The 6,125-nt window shown below is 41.6% G+C and overlaps 1 pseudogene; it reads right to left on the bottom strand.

Annotated features, from left to right (window-relative positions):
• Positions 1-3,355: 3,355 nt before the first annotated feature.
• LOC123666997 lies at positions 3,356-5,784 on the bottom strand (annotated as a pseudogene).
• Positions 5,785-6,125: the final 341 nt, after the last annotated feature.

Genomic DNA, 6,125 nt, shown 5'->3' with positions numbered 1-6,125 from the left:
ATGTAGATCAGCTGGAATAGTTTGTTTGCTGACAGTGATAGTGGCTATTTGTAATTATACTACAACTTTGTTAGCATTATCGATGGTGTCCTTGTGTCATAAACAATCGTCAGTCACTTCCAAGCTTCCTTCAAGTTCTTCATCCGAATTGTGCATGAGAGCGCAAGATATAAGAAGCGATTAAGCACAACTTACAAATATTTATTATATATTTATGGCATTTTGAAGCAATAATCTCTCTAAGGGGTAATCTTTCTGTGAACGACGAAACAATATATATCTCATGATTATATTCTACTGTATAAATATTTTTTTTTTATTGAACAGTGGGTCAAAAAATATTTATAATTAAATATATTTTTGTCTGTTGTGTGGTAAAGGAGTTAGTTATTGGATTCAATCTGAACGAATCGATGGCTTGCAAAAAGCTTTTTAACTGGCGCTAGTCGTTATTTCTCTCTGAGTCCCTTACAAAATAATTTTTTCTCTCTTCTTCCTTCACTCACTCGTGATAGTAATATCTCTTTCAGAATAATTGCTTCGTACTTGTTGGTGAAATACAATCTGCATCACTCTTTGGTTACAACAAACTTTCGACATCGCTCTTACTGCTTTCTTTTTTCTTTCACTCACGATGACAGAGTGAAGACGAAGATAAACTTCGTTAGATATTAACTTATTAGCCAGAAATCGAGATAAACCGGTTTTTACCATTAAACCCCTCCCTACAACTGCCCAACCTCAGAAGACCCGTAATGTATTTTTCCTTTCATTTTTATTGTATTCTCTTCCTTTTCCAATGGGTTTTACCCCACGACATTTTTTTTCACTTTTAACTATTTTCGGAGTCTAAAAATACTAGTCTATTATTTTTTTTTTTGTTCTGCGTCTAACTAAGTCGTCAGTTCGGTTTATTATGTTCGTAAACCAAATTAACAATATTATACTACAGTCCTCCCGTGACCATGGTTGCTGTAAAGTATCCGAAACGTCGGGAATCAAAAGTTAACAATAAACCGCGATAAAATCCGAAAAAAGTGTTTTATTAAATATTATACTACTCCCACTTCGCTCCCACACGCTCACGTCAACGGTGACGTCTCCTCGTACTCCGTTGAGAGTTGGTCCTGCTTACACTAAAGAGTTTTTTTAGCTTTCTGTAATAACTCATTCATGAATGTATGTACATCTTTTTGTGATTTCTTCGCATCTGCTAATAAAGCCGTGAGGTGTGAAGAATTTCTCGCACCTCTCTTTTTTCTCACCATTATCGCTGAAGTTCGAGTGCAGGCTGGCCTTGGCGGGAAACACTCTATACCGCTGCATATATACATACCCAGAAAGCGTAGTACTAAAATGTTTAAAATTTAGAACAAGAATATCTCTTCCTAAAGTAATATTCCATTAGTAACACAAGACACAATCTGCATCACTCATTTGTCTGTAATATTTTGAGGCTTTTGCCCGCGAGGCATATAACACATTACTGACGCAACCAAGCTACTACTAACTAGTTGGAATACTTTCTCGTTAATTTGAATTTACATTAAACGATAATGGAAAATTTAGACAATCCTACTTTCGTTTCTTGACGAATGCTTCTTATATTTTCCGTCGATCCCGCTCAAAGCAGTCAGCGTAATCTCTGAGAGAGTACAAAAGACATTTACAAATAATTTATAATTAAAGGAAAATCAAGGAAAAACATCGAGACCAAGTAAATAAAAACAACGATAAAAAGATTCCAATCCTTGAAATGTCTTTGACTGATAATAAATACAGTGGAAATTAATGCAAGATATTATTGATTTATTTCTTCGTATTCTTTGTGTTAGTTCTTTCAGTAAGTACAGATGATGTCTGGATGTTAAATTTGTATGACAACCAGTTACTTTCAGCCAGAGCAGAACTTGCTTAGAACGATTACGAATATTTCTTTCAAGGTTATGTTACCTAATATTTTCCCAATAAGACACAATCTGCATCACTTCATTATCTTTAACCAGGCGTCATGGGGGTGGAAAATTGTTACACGGACGTGGAGGCTGAGGTTATAATCACTATCAGATTTAATTTTTTTAATTGAATTTGGATAAAAAACAAGAAAACACTCAAAAGAATCATCATTGTTTACACAATTGGCACAGAAAGGCACTATAAGTTGAGGACAATCATCATTGCAATCATGCATCCTTGACACGCGTGGGTAGTTCTGCGGTCCTTACTTGCAGGGCACACCTGACACAGGCATACCTTCTTTGAGTTACGACACACGTCATACGTAGCGCATAATTTATCAGCGACATCGGTTCCACATTTCGAGGTGTTGATCTCCGGTTTTTTCATCAGTGTCTTCATGGTGCAGTAAAAACTACGCTTCAGCCCGATCAGTCCGATTCTTCAAGAACCGCTAAAATACGTCGTTTCTGTAATTTTTCAATAGTTTAAAACCATAAAATAATAATCACAGTCATCAAATCATCACAGCAGCTTTCCACAGTCCACTACTGGATATAGGCCTCCACAAGTTCACGACAAAAATGGCGTAAACTCATGTGTTTTGCCCATAGTAACCACGCTGGGCAGGCGGGTTGGTGACCGCAGGGCTGGCTTTGTCGCACCGAAGAGGCTGCTGCCCGTCTTCGGCCTGTGTATTTCAAAGACAGCAGTTGGATGGTAATCCCGCCATCGGTCGGCTTTTTAAGTTCCAAGGTAGTAGTGGAACTGTGCTATCCCTTAGTCGCCTCTTACGACACCCTCGGGAAGAGAAGGGGTGGCTATATTCTTTGATGCCGTAACCACACAGGAAATAGATACTACTAGCTATGAACTGACTAGAAAATACCGGAATGATACGGTATGTAATGTACAAGTTCCGAGGCAAACAGACTCGCTCTCATTTTTGAACGAGACGTGCATTTGAATAAATATTCGACAAAACTTCAATATTATATACTATATCACACTTGAAAATATTGTCACTTGAAGGCGAAAGGATGCGTCCATCATTAGAATACAAAAAGGGTCATCCATTAATCACGTGAGGTACGAAAAAAGGAAAGGGGCTCGGAGAAACAGCGCAGCATATCACAAGAGGGGGGATAATGAGTTACCACGTGTATTTATGTATCGTTCAGCACACGATTTCTAAACCACAAAAACAACCGAGAATACTCCTTGCAACCTCGATGTCTGTCTGAAACATACTGCCTAATTTTCTGAAATTTAATCAGATTATGTGTATTTCAAGTAAATATACTGAATATTTTAATATACTTTAAACAAAATAATACACGTGATTTTTGGGTATGGGATGGAGGAGTCCAGAACTTCATCACATATCACCAGCGGAGGATTAGATGGTGGCTAAACCATCACGAAATAAACGGACGAGCCCACCCGTGGGCGAACGGGGCAGGAAGGCGTCATTCTCGCGCGGTGGGTCCGTGCTGAGGTAGGTGGTGTCGGTGGCCTGCGAGGCGGGCGCGGCCCACGACACCTAGCGCGCCTCAGCCCGCTCGCGTGACCGGCGCCACGGCGGCTCGTCGTCCAGCGCAGCGAGTCCAGTGGCACATCCAGGCACGGCGCCAGCAGGCACGGCACGTTCGCTGTTACTGAGGCCTTGCAAGGTCAGGGATCCGAGCGTGACTATCTCGTACAGCAGTACGCCAAAGGGCCAGACGTCCGATGCGGGGGAACGGCGAACACTCCGAGCGCGAGACTCTTCGGAGCCATCCATCGGGAGGCATTCCCTTGCGGCTAAATCGATAGTAATCGTTCTCGAAGACCAGGCGGGTCATACCGAAGTCGGCGACTCTGACGACGTAGCGCGCGCGCTCGCGCTCACGAGGCAGTTTCTGGCGGCCACGTCGCGGTGCACGTAGCGCAGCTGCGCCAGGTAGGACAGCAAGCACGCCACGTCCAGTGCCATGCCAGTGAGGCGCCGCGCCGACACCTGCTCCTCCGCGTCCTTGGCCGCGCCCGGGCAGGCCAGGTGTCGCCGCGCCAGCAGGTATTTTTTAAGTCGCCGTGCAGTATGTACTTCATGACTGTGCACACCGGCTCCGTCTTAGTGATCATGGAGAGGAGCTGAACGACGTTTTTGTGATCGAAACGCTTCATGGCCTCCGCCTCCGATAGGAAATCTAGTTTCTCCTCCGTGCTAGCACCCGCCTTTAGCATCTTGACGGCCACGGCGATCCGCCCGCGATCCTCGGCCAGCAGGGCGTACCCGCCGTAGACCGTCCCGAAAGCGCCTATGCCAAGTTTTCTGTTAATGACGACGCGCTCCCGGGGAATCTTCCAGCGATCGAGACCTATCTATCGTCTTGGGCAATATCGAGTTGAAGCCCTAAACCCTGTAGATGGGAACGATACTTTCGTTCTGCACGTCGCTTGCAATAGGTTAGGTAATTAATATATCACAGTAGCACCGAGTGCGGCTATCGCTATTGACAACAGCAATACTCCTAGAATCACGAAGGCTGTGCGATAGCTACTGTTAAAGAAATCGGCTATCGAATGCAGGGCACACTGTTCTCCACCGTCGTCGGGCAAGCGACCGTTCGCGGTTCGTCAAATCAACAAATCCTCTTGCAGCCGGAGCCGGCCGCGCTGCCGGCTGCCCACTTCGCGCCGCCGCCGCCGCCCGTCCCATTGCAGCTCGAGCAGTGGCGACGAGCGCGCGTACAAGGTGCCGTTGTTGTCGTCGTTGCCTGCCGCCACCCACTCGTATTATCCCGCTGATTCTTTAAGTAAATTCCATTCTTGTTGCATTTGAAACCAAGGATCTAGTGAGTTCGATATCGTGAAGTTTATAAAGAGCTTATGGGTCGGTCAGTAAACAGACTTTTTAATAAGGAAAGCTATACCTTGTGGCGTTTAGTCTCGCCAAAGTAACAGAATATATGGTCTTCACTTTCTTCTATATTATAACATGTACGCCTGATTTCTGATAGACCTATGATATCATATTTGATAGTAGATATAGATTGTTTGAACTCCAATAGCCGTTCATCTGATAGTAATGATCTAGCGTTGTATGAGAGACTTAATATCTGTATTTTCCGGTTTCTTTTTTACGAAATATAGATCCATTTTATTTTTCTTGCTCCAATTTTTAGAAATAATTTCATGTTCTCAACATCTATAAGTGCTTCCGGAGACAGCGATAAATTTCTCTTTTGACGTTGATGTTTGTTGCTAAATTTTCCAGATAGAATTACTAGCTTTTTGTATTTTATAAATGCCTTTTTTTCCCTGTTTTCGTTCTTGTTGTAGTTGGGTACTAAGCTTCTTTCTTTCTTTCAGAACTACCGAGGGAAAGTCTTCTCTAATGTAGAAATTAGCGGAATTTCGCGACATTTTCTTGTTTTTGAGTAATTAAATTTTTTTACCCATGGTAGTGAACGTAACAATTATGGGTCTTATCTTTTCAGATTTTTTCCTATGCGCGATACACACTCAATATCTCTTATTCCGCAATCGACTTTCATAATATTATTTATAATATCTGAAACGTTATCTTGTAAATTTTCTTCTACTCCGAAAAAAATTATATTTTTCTTTCTTATTTTTCTTACGTCTCTCAAATTTTTGAATTTTCCGTGCTTGTTCTTCTGTAATTTTTTCTAACTGCTGTTGCCTGGTTTTAAAAATGATAAATTTTTCATCTATATTTTTATCAACACTGTTTGGAATACTCTCTTTCATTTCTTTTAGCTCCTTTGATTTTTCACTGAATTTTGCTTGTAAATCTTTTAACGTTACTGTGATTTCATCCATTTTTTATTTTTTCCTGCCCTCTAGCTGTACTTTGTGGTACTAGCTTCGATTTTGCCCTTAGCTAAGTAGATGGGTCATCATTATTACGCTTAAATTTAGAATTTGGGTGGATCAGGGAAAACCGCGCGTCGGAAAAATTTATGAAGAAATGTTAGAAAGTAGGAAACATTTTAAAAGCAAATTAAAGTGGTGTCAAGGCAAACAAGAACAAATTAAAATGGATGTCTTAGCATCAGATCTATCGGAAAAGAATTTTGGAAAATTTTGGAGGGATACAAACAAATTAAATATTAGGCCCAGTATCCCCGTAAGCGTAGGGGGTAAACATAATTTGAAAGATA

The sequence above is a fragment of the Melitaea cinxia genome, chromosome 27, assembly GCF_905220565.1.
Source record: "Melitaea cinxia chromosome 27, ilMelCinx1.1, whole genome shotgun sequence".
Classification (NCBI taxonomy): Eukaryota; Metazoa; Arthropoda; class Insecta; order Lepidoptera; family Nymphalidae; genus Melitaea; species Melitaea cinxia.
Note: the sequence above shows the minus strand (reverse complement) of the source record. Positions and strands in the feature narration are given on the sequence as shown.